Source organism: Elephas maximus, chromosome 3 (genome assembly GCF_024166365.1).
Source record: "Elephas maximus indicus isolate mEleMax1 chromosome 3, mEleMax1 primary haplotype, whole genome shotgun sequence".
Taxonomy (NCBI): Eukaryota; Metazoa; Chordata; class Mammalia; order Proboscidea; family Elephantidae; genus Elephas; species Elephas maximus.
In genome coordinates, this window is record NC_064821.1 from 181846092 (window position 1) to 181869848 (window position 23757).

Sequence of the window (23757 nt, forward strand, 5' to 3'; positions counted from 1 at the left end):
TTTGACATGAAGTAATCTTTGTCCTTACCTGGCTCTTGCTCAGTCAATTTGTCTTCCCGTCCCCTCCACCAGCTCCATTGCTTTACTTCCCTTCCACTCCAGTCCCTCTGGTTGTGGCATCATGATTTTTTGGCTTCTCTAGCTGCCTCTGCCACCATTTTTTTTTTTCTTTTCTTTTTGAGTTCTGTTTTTCAGCATTGTGGCATTTATCCAGTTTTCCGGTTTGTTAACTAACCCCTTTGACTTGCCCTCTGGATGCCCTCCTTAGAGTCACCATTACAGGGAGCACTGCTGGCAATGGCCCCAGCCATCTGAGTTCCACTCTTTTCTTGGCTTTGATGCCAGAGGTGGGTCCTAGACATTCCAACCCCAGCCCTTCTGATTTATCATAAATCATACCATAGATTTTCTAGACCTCAGGTTTATAAGGAATCCTAAGGTTAATACAGAACAACCCCTAGCTGAGTTAAGAGTCCTGTGTTCCTTCGATTATTTTGCTATTCTTCATAATAGCACTTCAGATATTTAGAGTCAGATTTCATATCCCTAAGTCTTCTCTTTCCAGGTTAAGAGTCCCAGTTCCTTTAATCATTGTCATCAGTCTGATTAGTTTCCTCTACGTTAGCTTCATTTAATGGCTGCCCCTTTTGCAATGGTTGGTGGACAGGATTTTAAAACAATGTCCCAATTATGTTCTGGCCAGCTTTGGACTAGAATGGGCTTTTATATTACTTGCTATTAACCTTGTTTTACTAATCTATTCCATGATACAGATCGGTATCTTTTTGAATTCTTGTTCGGGGTCAATATTTTGCTACTTTCAAATTCAGTCTCATCTCAGATCAAAATTATGAAGCAGAGATTAGAGAAAGCCATGTATTTTATCACTAGGGCAGAGACATTCAATATCTCTGCAGCAATGTACAGGTATAGATCATATTGCCATGTGCACACCCAGATGTATTATGACTGTCTGAGAGTTATGCATGTTTTCCTCCTGCTAATTGTAACCACCATTCCTTCTCTCCCATTCACTTGCTGTTGTTTTTTATTAGTTGTCGTTGAGTTGATTCCTATTCATGATTACCTTTTGTGTGCAGAACTGCTCCATGGAGTTTTCAAGGCTGTGGCCTTTTGGAAGCAGATCCCCAGGCCTGTCTTCCAAGGAGCCTCTGCGTGGATTCAACTAGGCAACCTTTCAGCCAGTATATAAGCACTAACCATTTGTGCCACCCAAGTACTCAATCCCATTCATCCAAACCATATGAATGCCAAGGAGATAGAAAGATGGTATTAGACGGAAAACTTTGAACCCACCAATTATCTTACATTTTAGTATTAGTAACAAACTGGTAAAATTCCATTTTACTTCACATTACTAAGATCCACAATCAACACCCATGGAAGCAGTAGTCAAGAAATCAAAGGAAGCAATGCATTGGGCAAATCTGCTGCAAAAGACGTCTCTAAAGTGTTGAAAAGCAAAGATGTCCCCTTGAGTACTAAGGTGCGCCTGACCCAAACATTTGAGTTTTCGATTGGTGTTTTCAATTGCCTCATATGCATGTGAAAGCTGGACAATGAATAAGGAAGATGCCTTTGAATTGTGGTGTTGGTGCAGAATATTGAAGATACCATGCTCTGCCAAAAGAATGAACAAATCTGTCTTGGAAGAAGTACAACCAGAATGCTCCTTAGAAGCAAGGATGGCGAGACTACATTTCACATAGTTTGGACATGTTATCAGGAGGGATCAGTCCCTGGAGAAGGACATCATGCTTGGTAAAGTACAGGGTCAGTTAAAAAGAGGAAGACCCTTGGCAAGATTGGCTGATACAGTGGCTGCAACAATGGACTCAAGCATAGCAACAACTGTGAGGATGGCGCAGGACCAGGCAGTGTTTCGTTCTGTTGTGCATAGGGTCGCTCTGAGTTGGAACTGACTCGACAGCACCTAAAAACAACAATAACAACAAATTCCTTGTGACACATAACTGATTGAGATACGTCAGCATGTCTGTTCACCATAGATGAGATTCCTTTGCATATGAAATGTCCCTCTAGGGAACTGAATCATTAACCAGTACACGTTATATTACAGTCATTAATCAGTTAGTCTATTCCACATCTGCCCCCCAAAAGATTAAAGAAACTTTATCAAATCCTTGCCAAAATTCTGATTTCATCATGTCTGCCACTCTCTTTTTGTTTAGAGACATCATGACAAATGAAAATTAATTTAGTTTGGTATAGTTTTTTCCCCTTTCAAAGCCTAGTTATCACTGCTCCATTTTTTGTTGTAAAAGTTTTAGAAGACCCAGGTCAAGCTCCCCATTCTAGGTGTCTGACAATCTGTCTGCATTCACCAGGACTGCTCAAGGATTACTGACTATTTTTTTTCTTTTTTTGAGTAATTAGGATGTGAATCTGACATAACATGTTTTGCCTTCCTTTGCTTATACAGAACTCTGTCTGAAATAGCTGGTCAAGTGTTAGGTAACTGTGTCTGTAGTCCATGGATCTTCAACTACAACCAAAGTTCTCTGAAGGTAAGAACCCTTGAAAGGTCACAGCCTTGAAAAGCCTGTGGACTAGTTCCACTCTGCACACACGCAGTCTCCATGAGTCAGAATTGACTCAAAGGCAACCAACAACAACAAAGTGCAGAGCAAAGCACCTAGCAAAAGGTCAGTAAAGACATACTTCATGACTGGATGAATGAGAACATGTTAAATTTGTTTTTAGTTTTTCCTGTCATGAATAATGCTGCAACAAGTAGCGTAGCTGTCTTTATATACTGGTGTATTCGTTTCTATGGCAGAGATTCATGATGCATTCTAGATTTTTAGTCATACCATGAGCAAAAGAAAATAACTTGTTTCATCTATTTCAAACCAGTTATTTCATTTTCTTGCTATTTTGCATTCTGTAGAACTTCTAAAGTAATGTTAACTAACAATGGTAGCAATACATATGCCTGTCTAGTTCATAATTTTACTTGGAGATATTTTAGTTTTTTACCATATAGGATAAAATCTATTTTGTTGGGTTTTGGTGAATTATTTTCATATTTGTTTCTTTCAATTCTTATTTCACTTGGGCTCTTTTTAGTAATGCTGTTGTTGTTAGGTGCCATCAAGATGGTTCCAACTCATAGTGACTCTATGTACAACAGAACAAAACACTGCTGGATCCTGCACCATCCTCACAATTGTTGTAATGCTTGAGCCCACTGTTGTAGGCACTATATCAGCCCTTCTAGTTGAGTGTCTTTCTCGTTTTTTGCTGACCCTCTACCAAGCATGATGTCCTTCTCCAAGGACTGGTCCCTTTTGATAACATGTTCAAAGTAAGTGATACAAAGTCTTGCCATCCTCGCTTCCAAGGAGCACTCTAGCTGTATTTCTTCCAAAACAGACTTGTCCATTCTTCTGCTGGTCCCTGGTATATTCAACATTGTTCACTAACATCGTAATTCAAAGGCATCAGTTCTTCAGACTTCCTTACTCATTGTCCAGCTTTCACATGCATATGAGGTGATTGACTATATCATGCCTTGTGTCAAGCATGCTTTTGTCCTCAAAGTGATATCTTTGCTTTTTAGCACTTTAAAGAGGTCCTTTGCAGCAGATTTGCCCAATGCAATGCACTGTTTGGTTCCCATGAGCATTGATTGTGCATCCAAGCAAAATGAAATCCTTGACAACATCAGTCTTTTCTCTATTAATCATGACGTTGCTTATTGATCCAGTTGTGAGGATTTCTTTTTTAAGTTGAGACATAATCCATACTGAAGACTGTAGTCTTTGATCTTCACCAACAAGCCCTTTAGTAATAACTGCTGAATATTATGACATGCTTTTTCTACAACTATCTAATTGATCATTTTCTTCTCGTTTAAAATGTTTGTTTAATGAATTGTTGATAGATTTCCTGATATTTGAGCCACTCTTGAATTTTTTTTTTTAATTAGTTTTTATTAAGCTTCAAGTGAACATTTACCATTCCAATCAGTCTGTCACATGTAGGTTTACATACATCTTACTCCCTTCTCCCACTTGCTCTCCCCCATTGAGTCAGCCCTTTCAGTCTCTCGTTTCGTGCCAATTTTGCCGTCTTCCCTCTCTCTCTATCTTCCCATCCCCCCTCCAGTCAAGAGTTGGCAACACACTCTCCAGTGTCCACCTGATTTAATTAGCTCACTCTTCATCAGCATCTCTCTCCCCCCCACTGACCAGTCCTTTTCATGCCTGATGATTTGTCTTCGGGGATGGTTCCTGTCCTGTGCCATCAGAAGTTCTGGGGAGCATTGTCTCTGGGATTCCTCTAGTCGCAGTCATACCATTAGGTATGGTCTTTTCATGAGAATTTGGGGTCTGTATCCCATTGGTCTCCTGCTCCCTCAGGAGTTGTCTGTTGTGCTCCCTGACAGGGCAGACATCGATTGTGGCCGGGCACCAACTAGTTCTTCAGGTCTCAGGATAATGTAGGTCTCTGGTTCATGTGGCCCTTTCTGTCTCTTGGGTTCTTAGTTGTCGTGTGACCTTGGTGTTCTTCCTTTGCCTTTGCTCCAGGTGGGTTGAGACCAATTGATGTATCTTAGATGGCAGCTTGTTGGCATTTAGGACCCCAGACGCCACAATTCAAAGTGGGATGCAGAATGTTTTCATAATAGAATTATTTTGCCCATTGACTTAGAAGTCCCCTCAAACGAAGTTCCCCAGACCCCAGCCCCTGCTCCACTGACCTTTGAAGCTTTCATTTTATCCCGGAAACCTCTTTGCTTTTAGTCCAGTCCAATTAGGCTGACCTTCCTTGTATTGAGTGTTGTCTTTCCCTTCACCCAAAGCAGTTCTTATCTACAGATTGATCAATAAAAAGCCCTCTCCCTCCCTACCTCCCTCCCCCCTTTGTAACCACAAAAGTATGTGTTCTTCTCCGTTTTTTCTATTTCTCAAGATCTTATAATAGTGGTCTTATACAATATTTGTGCTTTTGCAACTGACTCATTTCGCTCAGCATAATGCCTTCCAGATTCCTCCATGTTATGAAATGTTTCAGAGATTCGTCACTGTTCTTTATCGATGCGTAGTATTCCATTGTGTGAATATACCACAATTTATTGACCCATTCATCCATTGACGGACATCTTGGTTGCTTCCAGCTTTTTGCTATTGTAAACAGAGCTGCAATAAACATGGGTGTGCATATATCTGTTTGTGTGAAGGCTCTTGTATCTCTAGGGTATATTCCGAGGAGTGGGATTTCTGGGTTGTATGGTAGTTCTATTTCTAACTGTTTAAGATAACGCCAGATGGATTTCCAAAGTGGTTGTACCATTTTACATTCCCACCAGCAGTGTATGAGAGTTCTAATCTCTCCGCAGCCTCTCCAACATTTATTATTTTGTGTTTTTTGGATTAATGCCAGTCTAGTTGGTGTGAGATGGAATCTCATCGTAGTTTTAATTTGCATTTCTCTAATGGCTAATGATCGGGAGCATTTTCTCATGTATCTGTTGGCTGTCTGAATATCTTCTTTAGTGAAATGTGTGTTCATATCCTTTGCCCACTTCTTGATTGGGTTGTTTGTCTTTTTGTGGTTGAGTTTTGACAGAATCATGTAGATTTTAGAGATCAGGCGCTGGTCGGAGATGTCATAGCTGAATATTCTTTCCCAGTCTGTAGGGGGTCTTTTTACTCTTTTGGTGAAGTCTTTAGATGAGCATAGGTGTTTGATTTTTAGGAGCTCCCAGTTATCTGGTTTCTCTTCATCATTTTTGGTAATGTTTTGTATTCTGTTTATGCCTTGTATTAGGGCTCCTAGGGTTGATCCTATTTTTTCTTCCATGATCTTTATGGTTTTAGTCTTTATGTTTAGGTCTTTGATCCACTTGGAGTTAGTTTTTGTGCATGGTGTGAGGTATGAGTCCTGTTTCATTCTTTTGCAAGTGGATATCCAGTTATGCCAGCACCATTTGTTAAAAAGACTATCATTTCCCCAATTGACTGACACTGGTCCTTTGTCAAATATCAGCTGCTCATACGTGGATGGATTTACATCTGGGTTCTCAATTCTGTTCCATTGGTCTATGTGTCTGTTGTTGTACCAGTACCAGGCTGTTTTGACTAATGTAGCTGTATAATAGGTTCTGAAATCAGGTAGAGTGAGGCCTCCCACTTTCTTCTTCTTTTTCAGTAATGCTTTGCTTATCCGGGGTTTTTTTACCTTCCATATGAAATTAGTGATTTGTTTCTCTATCCCCTTAAAATATGACATTGGTATTTGGATTGGAAGTGCATTATATGTATAGATGGCTTTTGGTAGAATAGACATTTTTACTATGTTAAGTCTTCCTATCCATGAGCAGGGTATGTTTTTCCACTTAAGTATGTCCTTTTGAATTTCTTGTAGCAGAGTTTTATAGTTTTCTTTGTACAGGTCTTTTACATCCTTGGTAAGATTTATTCCTAAGTATCTTATCTTCTTGGGGGCTACTGTGAATGGTATTGATTTGGTTATTTGCTCTTCGGTGTTCTTTTTGTTGATGTAGAGGAACCCAAGTGATTTTTATATGTTTATTTTATAACCTGAGACTCTGCCAAACTCTTCTATTAGTTTCAGTAGTTTTCTGGAGGATTCCTTAGGGTTTTCCTTGTATACGATCATGTCATCTGCAAATAGTGATAGCTTTACTTCCTCCTTGCCAATCCGGATACGCTTTATTTCTTTGTCTAGCCTAATTGCCCTGGCTAGGACTTCAAGTACGATGTTGAATAAGAGCGATGATAAAGGGCATCCTTGTCTGGTTCCCGTTCTCAAGGGAAATGCTTTCAGGTTCTCTCCATTTAGAGTGATATTGGCTGTTGGCTTTGCATAGATGCCCTTTATTATGTTGAGGAATTTTCCTTCAATTCCTATTTTGGTAAGAGTTTTTATCATAAATGGGTGTTGAACTTTGTCAAATGCCTTTTCTGCATCTGTTGATAAGATCATGTGGTTTTTATCTTTTGTTTTATTTATGTGATGGATTACATTAATGGTTTTTCTGATATTAAACCAGCCTTGCATACCTGGTATAAATCCCACTTGATCAGGGTGAATTATTTTTTTGATGTGTTGTTGGATTCTATTGGCTAGAATTTTGTTGAGGATTTTTGCATGTATGTTCATGAGCGATATAGGTCTAAAATTTTCTTTTTTTGTAATGTCTTTACCTGGTTTTGGTATCAGGGAGATGGTAGCTTCATAGAATGAGTTGGGTAGTATTCCTTCTTTTTCTATGCTTTGAAATACCTTCAGTAGTAGTGGTGTTAAGTCTTCTCTGAAGGTTTGGTAGAACTCTGCAGTGAAGCCGTCCGGGCCAGGACTTTTTTTTGTTGGAAGTTTTTTGATTACCGTTTCATTCTCTTTTTTTGTTATGGGTCTATTTAGTTGTTCTACTTCTGAATGTGTTAGTTTAGGTAGGTAGTGTTTTTCCAAGAATTTATCCATTTCTTCCAGGTTTTCAAATTTGTTAGAGTACAATTTTTCGTAGTAATCTGAAATGATTCTTTTAATTTCATTTGGCTCTGTTGTGATGTGGTCCTTCTCGTTTCTTATTTGGGTTATTTGTTTCCTTTCCTGTTTTTCTTTAGTCAGTCTAGCCAGTGGTTTATCAATTTTGTTAATTTTTTCAAAGAACCAGCTTTTGGCTTTGTTCATTCTTTCAATTGTTTTTCTGTTCTCTAATTCATTTAGTTCAGCTCTAATTTTTATTATTTGTTTTCTTCTGGTGCCTGATGGGTTCTTTTGTTGCTCACTTTCTATTTGTTCAAGTTGTCGGGACAGTTCTCTGATTTTGGCTCTTTCTTCTTTTTGTATGTGTGCATTTATCGATATAAATTGGCCTCTGAGCACTGCTTTTGCTGTGTCCCAGAGGTTTTGATAGCAAGTATTTTCATTCTCGTTGCTTTCTATGAATTTCCTTATTCCCTCCTTGATGTCTTCTATAACCCAGTCTTTTTTCAGGAGGGTATTGTTCACTTTCCAAGTATTTGATTTCTTTTCCCTAGTTTTTCTGTTATTGATTTCTAGCTTCATTGCCTTGTGGTCTGAGAAGATGCTTTGTAATATTTCGATGTTTTGGACTCTGCAAAGATTTGTTTTATGACCTAATATGTGGTCTATTCTAGAGAATGTTCCATGTGCACTAGAAAAAAAAGTATATTTTGCAGCAGTTGGGTGGAGAGTTCTGTAGAAGTCAATGAGGTCAAGTTGGTTGATTGTTGTAAGTAGGTCTTCCGTGTCTCTATTGAGCTTCTTACTGGATGTCCTGTCCTTCTCCGAAAGTGGTGTGTTGAAGTCTCCTACTATAATTGTGGAGGTGTCTATCTCACTTTTCAATTCTGTTAAAATCTGATTTATGTATCTTGCAGCCCTGTCATTGGGTGCATAAATATTTAATATGGTTATGTCTTCCTGATCAATTGTCCCTTTTATCATTATATAGTGTCCTTCTTTATCCTTTGTGGTGGATTTAAGTCTAAAGTCTATTTTGTCAGAAATTAATATTGCTACTCCTCTTCTTTTTTGCTTATTGTTTGCTTGATATATTTTTTTCCATCCTTTGAGTTTTAGTTTGTTTGTGTCTCTAAGTCTAAGGTGTGTCTCTTGTAGGCAGCATATAGATGGATCGTGTTTCTTTATCCAATCCGTGACTCTCTGTCTCTTTATTGGTGCATTTAGTCCATTTACATTCAGCGTAATTACAGATAAATAAGTTTTTAGGGCTGTCATTTTGATGCCTTTTTATGTGTGTTGTTGGCCATTTCATTTTTCCACATGCTTTTTTGTGCTGAGACGTTTTTCTTAGTAGCTTGTGAGATCCTCATTTTCATAATGTTTAACTTTATGTTTGTTGAGTCGTTACGTTTTTCTTGGCTTTTTTCTTGAGTTATGGAATTGATATTCCTTTTTGTGGTTACCTTATTATTTACCCCTATTTTTCTAAGTAAAAACCTAACTTGTATCCTTCTATATCGCCTTGTATCACTCTCCATCTGGCAGTTCAATGCCTCCTATATTTAGTCCCTCTTTTTGATTATTGTGATCGTTTATCTATTGATTTCCATGATTTCCTGTTATATGTATTATTTTTTTATTTTTTAGAATTAGTCTTAATTTGTTTGTTTTTGTGCTTTCCCTATTTGAGTTGCGTTGATATCAAGGCGTTCTGTTTTGTGACCTTGTATTGTGCTGGTACCTGATATTATTGGTCATCAGGCCAAACAATCTCCTTTAGCATTTCTTGCAGTCTTGGTTTAGTTTTTGCAAGTTCTCTAAACTTGTGTTTATCTGTAAATATCTTAATTTCTCCTTCATATTTCAGAGAGAGTTTTGCTGGATATATGATCCTTGGTTTGCAGGTTTTCTCGTTCAGTGCTCTGTATACGTCGTCCCATTCCCTTCTTGCCTGCATGGTTTCTGCTGAGTAGTCTGAACTGATTCTTATTGCTTCTCCCTTGAAGGAAACCTTTCTTTTCTCCCTGGCTGCTTTTAAAATTTTCTGTTTGTCTTTGGTTTTGGCAAGTTTGATGATAATATGTCTTGGTGTTTTTCTTTTTGGATCAATCTTAAATGGGGTTCGATGAGCATCTTGGATAGATATCCTTTCGTCTTTCATGATGTCAGGGAAGTTTTGTGTCAGGAGTTCTTCAACTATTTTCTCTGTGTTTTCTGTCCCCCCTCCCTGTTCTGGGACTCCAATCACTCGCAAGTTATCCTTCTTGATAGAGTCCCACATGATTCTTAGGGTTTCTTCATTTTTTTTTTAATTCCTTTATCCGATTTTTTTTTCAGCTATGTTGGTGTTGATTCCCTGGTCCTCCAGAAGTCCCAGTCTGCATTCTAATTGCTCGAGTCTGCTCCTCTGACTTTCTATTGCGTTGTCAAATTCTGTAATTTTATTGTTAATCTTTTGGATTTCTGCATGCTGTCTCTCTATGGATTCTTGCAACTTATTAATTTTTCCACTATGTTCTTGAATAATCTTTTTTGAGTTCTTCAACAACTTTATCAGTGTGTTCCTTGGTTTTTTCTGCATTTATCCTAATTTCATTTGTGATATCTTTAAGCATTCTGTAAATTAGTTTTTTATATTCTGTATCTGATAATTCCAGGATTGTATCTTCATTTGGGAAAGATTTTGATTCTTTTGTTTGGGGGATTGGAGAAGCTGTCATGGTCTGCTTCTTTATGTGGTTTGATATGGACTGCTGTCTCTGAGCCGTCACTGGGAAACTAGATTTTCCAGGTAATCAGCTTAAAAAAATGCAGTCAAATCCCTATCTGAATTCTCCCTCTGGCTCCAGCTATTCGGATGTTAATGGAGCCACCTGGGGAGGGTGGGGGAGGGATCAGAGAGCTAGGAGTGTAGCACCACAGAATATAGAGCTGATCACCGCGTTCACGCTCCGCCCCTGTCCGCCAAAATCCGGGCGGGACGGCTCCCCGGTTGGGACGCTACTCTCCCCACTCCGAGATCAGTCACTTCCTCCTGGGGACTTCTCCCTCCGGTGCGCGGCACCGCTCTCGCGAACTGGGTGGGCGTCTCCCACACGAATGGGTGGGCCCGCCCCCAGGGTCTATTCAGGAGAATATAATTGGACCCCGTGCTCACGCCCCGCCCGCTTTCGCCAAAATCCCAGCGGGACGGCTCCCCGGCTGGGAAGCTGCTCTCCCCGCTCCAAGACCAGTCACTTCCTCCCGGGGACTTCTCCCTCCGGTGCGCCGCACCAAACGCGAGAACTGGGTGGGCGTCCCCCCGCAGAAACGTGTGGGCCCCGCCCCGGGGTCGCTTTAGGGAAATATAGCTGACCCCCCCCCCGCTCGCGCCCCGTCCACTTCCCGCAAAACTCCCGGCGGGATGGCTCCCCGCCTGGGACGCTGCTCTCCCCACTCCAAGATCAGTCACTGCCTCCCAGGTGCTTCTCCCTCCAGCTGCGCCGCTACGCTGCCCGCGCCAACCGGCTAGACTCTCTCCTGGGATGGGTTCGGGGGGGTAGGGTTGGGCCCCTTGCCTGTGCCATCTGCCTCCCTGGGCTCTGCCCCAGATCGGACTCCGAAGGTCACCTGCCTGGTACTCTGGCTCCTAGTTCTGAAAACGGTCGCTGTCTGCCTGTATTTGTTCATTTTCCGTCTCTAAGTCTGTGCTTGTTGTTCGGAGTTCGTAGATTGTTATGTATGTGATCGATTCACTTGTTTTTCTGAGTCTTTGTTGCAAGAGGGATCCGCGGTAGCGTCCACCTAGTCCGCCATCTTGGCCCCGCCTCCCACTCTTGAATTTTTGAACTCTTGGAATAAATCAGAATATTATTTTGGTACATCGCTAAATTCTATCTGTGAATTATTTTAATAATAAGTGAGGTTGGTTGATGGTATTTTTTGTAGTAAGTATTAGGTTTTATCATTTATCATCTTTACTGGTTTTTAGATCATGAACTGGGGGAGCTTCCCGTACTTTTCCTATGACCTGGAACAATTTAAACTGTGGTTTGAAAACTTGGTTGCATAGTGGAAACACTTGGGGAGATTGAACAAGCTGCTGATGCTGGCTTCCATCCCTCCCCCAGATTTCTGGTTTAATTGGTCCAGGATGGGGCCTGGGCATTGAATCGTTTGAAAACTTTCCAGATGATTCACATTTGCAGCTGAGTTTGTGAACAACCACTTACAATGGCATTGGAATTATCTGTCCTTTGTTGGTAATTAGAAACCATCTAGGAATTCATCTGATCCTGGTGACTTTTCCATGGCAGATCTTGAATCCAGAGGCAGATTATCCAATAGGCAAGATAAGCATGGTGCTTGCCTTGCTTACCAGATCATCTGTAGTGAATAATTTCACATTTTTTTCTACCACATGAAGTACTCTGCTTTTAGGTATGGCTGGCATCTGTCTTTCTCCCAACCCCACAGAACCTTCCTACAGACTCAAATCTCAAATTTACAGTCCCCAACGGGGACAGATTACCCCGTAAGCAAGGTAAGCACTGGTTTACTTGTGTTTATTTATTACTCACCTCTCTACCAGCAAAGGATGAGTGTTACTTTTCCTCCAACATCCTTTCCAGCAATAGGTATTACAGCTTTTTCAATTGTTGCTGATTCAGTAGGAATATTGTGATATATCATTCTTACTTTAATGAGCATTTCCCCAACCTCTAGTGAATTTAAGCATCTTTTCATATGTTTTTGGCCGTTTACCTTTGTTCTTCTATGAACTGCCTATTCACATCTTTACCTACTCCTCTCTTTATTTTCAACATTTTTCATTTCCATTTTTAATCACTTTTCTATAATCAGTATATTACTACATTTTGTTCACTTGACTTAATCAATCTGGAACTCTTAAAAAAAACTAAGAACAATAAATAACATAACTTACTTTAGCTTTTCTGTCTTATTAATGGTTGTTTATCTTACAGAGCTCTTTCTCTTCCTTTTCCTTATTTTTCCCCTTTTAATTTGGAATTTCTATTGCATTTTACTTTTTCTTACTGGTTATATTCCTTCCCCTAGCTTCCTTATCAGGCACATGTTTGCCTACTATTTTTTTGAAAAAAAGATTTCAATTTTTGCAGAAAAAAGTCTGAAGTCCAAAATAATATTACAGGGCTAAAATTAAGGTGTCTTTAGGACTGTATTCCATCAACCCATTGTTGTTGAGTTGATTCCGACTCACGGTGACCTTATGTGTTACAGTAGAACTGCTCCATAAGGTTTTCTTGACTAATCTTTATGGAAACAAGTCACCCATTCTTTCTTCCACAGCACTACACAGTGGGTACAAACCCCAACCTTTAGGTTAGTAGTCAAGGGCAAACCGTTTGTACCACCAGAGATCTTGAATTCCTTCCAGAGGCTCCATTTCTGCCTTTTCCAGCTTCTAGAGGCCATCTGCACTCCTTGGCTCATGGCTCCTTCCTCTCTCTTCAAAATGCATTGCTTTAACTTCTGCTCCAGTTGTGGTCACATCTCCTTTTCTGATTCTGGCCCTCCTACCACCCCCTTATAAGGACTTTTGTGATGACTTGGCTCTTACTGAATAATCCAGAATAATCTCCCCATTTCAAGACCCTTAATTTAATCATATCTGCAAAGCCCCTTTTGCCATGTAAAGTAACATATTCACAGATTCCAGGGATTAGCACATGGACACCCCGGAGGAGAGGGGGAATATTACTCAGCCTACCACACATAAAATTTGGGCTTTAATTCACTTTCCCAAAATAATCAATTTCAGCTAAGCATACACTAACCAGATCTTCTGCACTACCTTATTACCTTCTTTATTTGGCTTAGTATCACTGATTTTGTGTCAGGCTGTGTCTATTTGGACAACTTTAATTTCTTTTGCCTTACTCTAAGTACAGAAAATCATGAAACATCCATTTTGACTTTTAAAACAAGTCCTTCCCTTACTTTCTCATTTTCTTTCTTGCTCCTTTTCCAGCTCCTTTTTTCAAAGTTTCCAAATTGGCAAAGCACAAGTATACATAAGGATCAAACACGTGCTGTACTTTAGGCCCAAGGCAATTTCCTCGAGAATTGGCTTATGGTGGCATACAGTTGTTTAAATATAGTAACTCATATGTTTCTTTAAATCAACAGAAAGAAGAAACTGTCTAATGAATAGCCCTGAATATTTAGCATAAGTAATCTGGGATTCTTGTGCTCCGCAGGCAAACATACAGCAAAAACTTATCTGGAAAATATTATCAGTCCTTCTTCCTTCCCATAATAAACTGAGGCCCTAAAGATAAATTTCTTTTTTAGGATTACTTACCATCTGTCCTTCAAAGATGTCTAAGCTTGTGGAAGTCTATTTCATGCATGTGGACTGAAGGTAGCACAGCACAGGGAATAGCAGTGCAGGCTCTGGAATAAGACAAGCCACGGTCAACCATAGCTCCATCCCTCACTGACCTTGGGAAAATTACTTTAAAACTCTTAGTTTTCCTATCCGTCAGATAACAGTACTTAGCTAGGTTGTGAATATCAAAATAATAATAATTCAAACAAAGCATTTACCCCAAGATAAGCATGCAGTGGAAACCCTGGTGGCATAGTGGTTATGAACTATGGCTGCTAACCAAAATGTCAGCAGTTCAAATCCACCAGGCACTCTTTGGAAACTCTATGGGGCAGTTCTACTCTGTCCTATAGGGTCACTATGAGCTGGAATTGACTTGACCGCAATGGGCTTTTTTTGGTTTTAGGCATGCAGTAAGTTCTCAGTAAATAGTAGCTATCAAAAAAAAAAAAAAGATTTTTTAATCAGATCCCATTAAAAATGTTTCAGACACATCAAACCAGAGATTTTCTCACCAGCTTTGGTCAGCCTGAGGTGCTATTATACTAGATACAAACCTGAAGCAATAGGAATACTGCCTAAAGGTGTTTAATCTCCCTATGCTTTTCACTAATATTGTCTTCAACATCATTTATTGCTTAAAAAGATACAAACTGATTTGTATGGCCATTATCCGAAAATTCTAAATATATATTTATTCAAAAGGAAACCGGAAAAGAAAGAACTAGTCCTTTGGAATGTCTCAGTCACTACTAGTTGCATCACCCCTTTCTCTTGCTGGTAAAGATATAAAAATACTTTTAAAAGACTTCTAAAGTTTCTTTGTCTCCGCGTGGTGCAAACAGTTAACACACTTGGCTGCTAGCCAAAACATTAGCGTTTCGGGCCCACCCAGAGGCATCTCAGGAAAAAGTTCTAGTTACCTGCTTCCGAAAAATCAGCTGTTGAAAACCCTGTGGAACATAACCTATTCTGACACACGTGAGATCACTACTACCCCACCACCCTACTAGTCAGAAGCAGCTTGACAGGAATTGGTAACTGCTAAAGTTTCTTTACTTTTATTTGGAGACTTTGAAAAAATTGGAACATCCTTAGACATGAGGATGATAAGACTTTGTCTCATGTACTTTGGACATGTTATCACAAGGGACCAGTCCCTGGAGAAGGACATCATGCTTGGTAAAGTAGAGGGGCAGTGAAAATAAGGAAGCCCCTCAGCAAGATGGAGTGACACAGGAGCTGCAATGATGGGCTCAGACATAGCAGGGATTGTGAGGATGGGGCAGTGTTTTGTTCTGTTTTACATAGGGCTGCTATGAGTCAAAACCTACTCCACGGCACCTAACAGCAACAGCAGCACAGTTACTCAGATAAACCGTACAGGAACCCAGTTCTGGTTTCTTTGCTTAGCAGAAAGAAGGGCTGAAAAAAAAAAGACCTTGCTTAGCAAGGATGAAACTGTAAGAACCAGGTAGCGGAATAATTCTCTTATATCAAAGTCAGAGACAAAATTCCAGAGATACTTGGCTGGAACTCACTGTGGAAATCAAATAAATGAATAAATCCATTTGCTTAAATATGGTGATTTAAAATAAAGATTAAATTCTTAAACTGCTTAAGTATCAGCAGGTGCTCATAGCTGTAAAATACACACGACTGGAAAATAATGAGCAAACAATTCTTGAGTCGTGAAGTGGAAATTCTCACGAGGCACCGATGCTAGGCAGAGTAGCTGGTGACATTGTGATAGTACCTTGAGGTTTAAACCTCAGTGTTTCCCCTCCATGGGGCATTTTTACCTTGACAGTGTGGAGTGATGGTGTGCAGGCTCTGCATGTCACCTGCCCTCTATTCAAGGCCTTATTTAGAAATTCATAGAGGTGGCTTAGTGGTGAAAGATTGTTCAACCACTTTCCTCTCCTTTCTATTCCCTTTGAACAAACACTCAAAACTCAGGAAGCCAAGGCAGCTGTCTCACCCCATGTCTAGGCCTCAAAGCCCTGAATATTCGTTGGCCTTTGAGAATTCCAATTCTTACATTCAGGTAGTATACTAATTTTACTTGGTTGTTGTTTAAACACTTACTTGCTATGGTTAACACACTTTAAAATAACTTTTTGCTGACTGTAACGGTAATACAGTCTCATTTGGAGAATAAAGAATGATATAAATAAGAAAATAAAAATACCCAAAATGCCACTATCAATGTTAACACTTTGATTTTTCTTTCTCTGTATACGTACATGCATATAGACACACATATTCAGATTTTTATGTTGGTTGCAAATTTTATGTACAATTTTTGTTCTGCTTGTATTAATTTAATATTATTTTTTATTTCATTATTGAAACGTAAGCATCTCCCTGTTCAAAAAATAATTTTGGAAAGCATTGTTTTAGTAGCTAAGTAATGTTCTATTGCATCTATGTGCAGCCTAAGAAAAATGTTTTCCTATTTCTCACTAACAGGGCAGTACTGTAACTAAATAACTGAAGGGTAATTACCACTGAAGGCAGGAAGCTGGGAAATGAATCTCTGGGAATAGTCAGAGAATACAGATGTGAATAGAAAAGGAGGTGCCAGCCTCTTTAAACTATTCCCTGATACTATTAATCCTTTCCAATGGCTCTTGCTGCTGAGAAAAGCCCAAACTTCCACATACGGGATTTAAAGCCTTCCACAATTTGTTACAACTCACTTTTCCATTCTACCCTTTGTTCTCACGGTAGTCTTACACTCCCCCATGTTTCCGCCAAGTAGAACAGTTTAGTCTTCTTTACGTAGAAGTCCAAGGCTTTCGCCGCCTCCATATCTATGCTGACTTTTTCCCTTCACTTTGAATGTCTCTGTCCTTTCTCATATCAACTTGTGTAAATCATATCCATTAATTCATGACACAGTTCAAATAGTACCTCCTCCACGGAGCCAGGCTTGATTCCTTTAACCTCTCCTGGCCAGAGCTAGCGTCTTCCTCCTCTCAGTTCTCATCTCTCCCTATGCATCAATTTTTACTTGAATTATGGCCTTTGAGCAAGATTTTATCATTCCTCTTAGATTATGTATTAGTGTTTTTTTATATTTTCATGTCTTAGTACCCTTTCAAAAATTATACTTTTTGTTGGCACACCAAAAAATTAATTAAAAAAAAAAAAAAACTCTTTGCTGTCGAGCCTATTCTGACTTCTAGTGACCCTGTAGGACAGAGTAGAACTGCCCCATAGGGCTTCCAAGGATCAGCTGGTGGATTCGAACTGCCAACCTTTTGGCTAGCAGCTGTAGCTCTTAACCACTGCATCACCAGAGCACCAGGAAGTCGTAGTCTCCACAATCACGCTAGGAACACTCTGGTTGTATTTCTTCCAAGACTGATTTTTTTGTTCTTTTGGCAGTCCACGGCGTATTCCATACTCTTTGCCAACACCACAGTTATTCAATTCTTCTTCTGTCTTCCCTTTTCATTATCCAACTTTCATATGCATATGAGGTGACTGGAAACACCAGGATGTTCCTTAGAAGCAAAGGTGGCAAGACTTCAACTCTTTTACTTTAGATACATCATCAGGGAAAGACCAATCACTAAAAAAGGGACTTTGTGGTTGGTAAAGTAGAGGGCCAATGAAAACAAGGGAAACACTCAGGTGAACTGATACAATAGCCACAGCAATGGACTCAAACAGACCGACAATCATGAAGATGGTGGAGGACGGGGCAGCTTTGTGTTCTGTTATACATAAGATCGTCATGAGTCAGAGAGAACTCAATGGCAACATACAACAATAATAGTTATACCACTCACATGTCACATTGTTGAGTAGGGCTTCCCTGACTCCTCTCTTATATACTTATCAGATAAAATTTTTGTGTATGTGGTAGCTGGCTTCCAAGGATGGCTCCCAGTAATTCCTATTCTACTGTATACTCACGTTGTCGCACACATCAAGAGGTGACACTTATTACTGTCTCTCTTCCCCCCATATCTGTGTTGGTCTTGACTTTTACAATAGAATTTGGTGGAAATAATATTCTGGGACTTCCAAACACAGGCCTTAAAAGGACTGGCACCTTCCATTTCCTATTCCTTGCAACCCAGGCCATGTTGTGAGACACCCATGCCATAAGAACAGGACACAGAGTGAGTAACCAAGACTCTCTGTTTGACAGCCACAGTCTCCCATCAACAGCCACTGACTGCCAGACATGTGGGTGACCCATCTTGAACATTCTAGTGCAGTCAAATCCCCAGAAGATTGATCCCAGGCAACAGCAGACAGAGCAAAACAGCCAGGCGTCTGACCCTCATCAGCCCAAGTATCATGAGACATGACAAAATGGCTGTTGTTTTAAGCCACTAAATTTTGGGGTGGTTTGTTACACATACAATACTAATACTAATATACCAGTTAGGCCATGTGAATTGCTAATATTGGGTCACTTTCTTACAGTTTAACATAATACAAATGATGGTGCTCTCCTCAGTGGGCAGCACATAGACTCCAGAGACTTCTTGTCTTCTCTTCCAACCATATTTATCCTGTTAGCTGACTCTACAGGCTTGTTCTCCAACAGGCAGCAGCCAGCTAATCTATTTTGTTAATATTTATACCTCCAAGGTACCATGTATGCACCAATTATTTGTTGGTTTACATCTTTATATTCTGTCCTTTTCATAAAATATTTGAGGCAACTTATGGAAAATGTGTTTAATAAAATACAAAAATAGGGAAAAGACTCGCTTTTACCAGAAAAATTTAAAAAACTAGTATAGAGGCATAGCCTAAGGTGAAAATAGTACTCAAGCAGACAAAATAGGCCATGAAATACCATGCAAATACTATGGTTGAGAAATGAATTTGCTAGTAATAATAATTTATTGGTAATCAAAAAAGAAAGTAAAACATGGCCTTTGTATTATTCTCATTAGTCATGATTTAAAAAGAAATGAATTCTGCAAGACAAGCATTTTTTCTTGCATTATATTCTAAAACAAATTTCTCACATGGGTCTTTATAATATGGAACTGAGAAAAGTAGAACATAGTGACCTCAAAAATATTCTTACAACAAATGAAGAAATGGTGTTTCTTAGTAGTATTCCTTGAAAAAAAGCGAGTGCAGTCTTTTACTTCTAGTCAAGATGAGGAAACAGGGACTAGATTTACCATTCCATCTGAAACGATTACCGAAAAAAAGTCAAAATATCTGAAACAATGGTTTTCAATCATTGGATATGAGCAAGTAAAGGACAGTGATATCTGAGACAGTGGAAACCAATGAGGTGAGTCTGCTTATCTCCTAGGCTTACTGCCTAGAGAGAGTTTCCAGGCTGTAACTCCTGGAGAGAGAACCCAGGTAGAGCCTGGCGATTTCCTGAAATCAAGGATATGAAGGTGGGAGTCTAGGGAGGCCAGGGTGTCTAGAAGGTATAGGACAGCATATTGGAGAAGAGACACCTATACAGAGACATTTCTGAAGGTTTTCCTCAAGTCTTCAGTTGGGTATGATGATAATTATGTTGTACTATTATAAAACCAAAAAAAAAATCAAACCCATTGCCATGGAGTCAAATCCCACTCATATAGTATGTTAAAAAAAAAAAAAAAAAACTACCTAAGATTGGGGAAAGAATCACCCAATAAGAGCAAGGGGACCATTTCTTAGAGTTCCCCAGGGCTGGGAATAATTTGTGTTTCTACCAGCAAGAGTGGAAAAATCTCATAAATCATGAAATATCAGGTAGAGTACTCAGAAGGATACTGGCTCAGTAATAAAAGAAAATTAGCTCTAGACTAAAGATGAATTTTGTCCCACATTAATGTCAATAAATTTGAAAACTTACATGAAATTAACAAATTCATTGACAGGCACAACTACCAAATATCACTGAGAAAGAAATTGCTAACCTAAATAGCCCTATACCTATTAAAGGAATTGAATTTATGGTTAACTCTATTCCCACAAGGAGTCCTGGTGGTGCAGTGGTTTAAGCACTTGGCTGCTAACTGAAAGGCCAGCAGTTTGACCCCACTAGTTGCTCCTCGGGAGAAATGTGTGGCAGTCTGCTTCCATAAAGATTACAGTCTTGGAAACCCTATAGGGGACTTCTACCCGCTCATATAAAGTCAGAATCAACTCTACAGCAGTGGGTTGATGGGTAATCTTCCCACATAAAACTCTGGGTCCAGATGACCTCACTGTTGACTTATACAAAACGTTTAAGAAAGAAATAATTCTAATTCTCTACAAACTGTACTAGAAAATTGAAGAGAAGGAAATACTCCCCAGCTCATTCTATGAAACCAGCATTACCTTAATAACAAAAGCAAAGACATTATAAGAAGACAACAGACCAATAACCCTCATGAGCACAGGTACAAAAATCCTTAATAAATATTAAACAAATAAAATCTAACAACATAAAAAAGAATAATACATCATTACCATGTCTGTTCATGGAATGCAAGGTTTGTTTAACAGTCAAAAATCGATCAATGTAATTCAGTTCAATAAATGCAGAAGTATTTGAAAAAAAAATCCAATACTTATTCCTGATTAAAAATTCTCAGCAAACTAGAAATAGAAGGAAACGTTCTTGTCCTGATGAAGGCATGTAAGTAAAACTCATAACTAACATCGTACTTAGTGGTGAAAGATGGAATACTTCACCTCTCAGGCAGGGAAAAGACGGGTGTATGATCTCACCACTTTTAGTCAACATTGTACTAGAAGTTCTAGTCTGTGCAAGAAGCAAGAAATAAAAGTTTTTCAGATTGGAAGAGGTAAAAGTATTTTTATTCCCAGACAATATGACCATCAATATTGAAAATCCTACAGAGTCCTAGGGAAAAAAAAAAAAAGTTCCTGTAACTAAAAAGTGAGTTTAGCAACATTGACAGATACAGGGGCAACGTATAGAAATCAATCTTGTTTTTTTTAATAATCGTGAACAATTAAAAATTGAAATAAAAATAATACCTTTTATAATAGCATAAAAATATGAAATACTTAGAATTAAATTTGACGAAAGATAAATAAGACCTATACACCCACCCTGGTGGCATAGTGGTTAAGTGCTACGGCTGCTAACCAAAGGGTCGACAGTTCAAATCCACCAGGCACTTTTTGGAAACTCTTTGGGGCAGTTCTACTCTGTCCTGTAGAGTCACTATGAGTCGGAATCGACTCGACCGCACTGGGTTTTGGGTATACGCCCGTTGAGTCGATTCCGACTCATAGCGACCCTATGGGACAGGGCAGAACCGCCCCACAGAGTTTCCGAGGAGCACCTGGAGGATTGAACTGCCGACCTAAACACCAAAAACTACAAAACATTGCCAAGAAAATTCGAAGGATGAATAAATGGAGAAGTATGTGTGATTATGGCTCAGAAGACAATATTGTTAAGATATCAATGCTCCCCAGATTGATTTATGCATTCAATGTAATAGCAATAAAATAATTAAAAAAAAAAAAACTCAGCAGGACTTTTTTTTTTTTTTTTTTTTCAGAAATTGACTGGCTTTTTCTAAAACTCACATGGAAATGTAAAGGACCAACTATAGCCAAACGAATTTTGAAAAATAAGAACAAATTTAGAGAACTTACACAATTTGATTTCAAGTCTTACTATAAAGCTATAGTAATCAAGACAGTATTGTATGAAACTAGACAAATAGAAAAATGGAGTTCAGAAATAAATCCTTTTGACAAAAGCACCAAGGTAATTCAATGCGGAAACGACAATCTTTTCAACAAATGGTGCTAGAAACAGGATAGCCATCGGCTGCTGACCAGAAGGCAGTTCAAGTCTACCAGCTGCTCCTTGGAAACGCCGTGGAGCAGTTCTACTCTGTTCTATAGAATTGCTATGAGTAGAAATCGACTCGTCAGCAACAGTTTTTTTTTTTTTTTTGTATATGCAAAACATAAATCTTATTCAAAAATTAACTCAAGTTCATCATATGCCTAAATATGGGCTAAAGTATCTAGAAAAAATCTTAGTGACCTTGACTTTAGGAAAGATTTCTTAAATTCAACACAATAAGCACAAACTGTTGAAGAAAATATTAGTAAGCTATACTTCATCAAAAAGAGTAACTTTGCTCTTCAAAGGTACTGTTACAAAAATTAAGAGGCAAACCACACACTTAGAGAAAATAATCACAAAACACATATCCAACAGTAGACTACATACATTATATGTATCTAGAACGTATAATGACCTCTTACAATTGAATAATAATAAGACATAAAAAAAATTAAAAAATTATTATTATTTTTTTATTTCTCCTGTAAAATATGAGCAAAAGGATTGAATGGAAACTTGATCAAAAAAATATAAAGGTGGGAAATAGGCATGTGAAAAGGTGGTCAACATCATTAATCATTAGGGAAATGCAAACTAAGGCCGCAGTGAGATACTACTACACACAGCAGAATGACTAAAATTAAAAACACAGACCATATCAATTATTGGTGAGGATGTGAAGCAACTGAAGCTCTCATACCCTGCTGATACACATATCAGAACTACCACATCCTTATTGGTAATGTAAAATGGTACAACCACTTTGGAAAACAGTTTGGCAGTTTTTTGTTTGTTAGTTTTTAAACATCTACCTTCTATATGACCCAACCATTCCACTCCTAGGTATTTACCAATAGAAATGAAAGCACGTAGCCACACAAAAATATTTACCAGTTTCCTCACTAGGGGGATGCGAGGGGTATGGACCGCATCAGGTGACACTGTCAGAGGGGGTGACATCAGAATGCCTGTCCATAAAATTTTTGTGCAGTCTTTCAGCAGAAATTTATTGTTTTTTATAAAAATATCCCTGTAGTTAGTTATAACAAGAAAAACATTTTTCATAAGCCCAGCTTACTTGTATCAATATACCTCAAGGCTTAAAAAACAAACAAAAAAACCCAAACCCGTTGCTGTCGAGTCAATTCTGACTCATAGTGACGCTATATGCTAATTTACGTTTTGAACTTTCTTATGCTCTGGGGTCAGAGCTGTCATTATTACCCAATTACAATAATGTTTTGAACAACGTAGTATCATCTCCACGCACTGTTGTTTTTATTGCTCCCAATGTTTTTGTAGCTACTGATTTTGTCACATTTTCCGGTATTTGAGCTACAACATTGTGGTCATTAGTATTTGTGGACCTATATCAATGACTTCTTGAGAATGAAGTAGTAATTGAAGGAAAAGAAGGAAGAAATAAAAAAAAAAAATGCTTCTGCTCAGTTACTAATAATGTTGTAATTCAATGTAAAAAGATTTTACAAAACATTTTGTTGTTAGTATTCATATAATCCAAGAAATACTATGTTTAGGCAATTTACAACTCTATTACATATTATTCTATGATTAAAATTGATAAAAAACATTACTAAGGATTCTGTATGGTCTGGTACGAGAGGAGGTCCATGTTGGGGGCAGGGGGAGGCGGATGACACCATGAGTTACCACACTGGGTGACTCCAATCCTAGTGATGCCACTGACTTTTACACAAATGTTCATGTCAACTTTGTTAATAATAGCCAAAAACTGGAAACAACCCAGAAGTCCATCAACTGGTGAATGAGTCAACAAATTATGGTGTATTATACAATGGGATATTACTCAGCAATAAAAAGCAATTGATACTTGCGACAACCCTAGTGAATCTCAAAATCATTACGGTGAGTGGAAGGTGCCAAAAAAAAAAAAAAAGATGCATAGTATATGATTTCGTCTATATAATTCTTTAAAATTCATACTAATATATAGTGACAGAAGCAGACCATTGGCTGCCCGGGGAAGGACTAGAGGGATTGGGATGGGCAGAAAAGAGAGATTGCAAAGGAGCACAAATTCACTTTTGGGGTGATGTGTATGTTTATTATCATG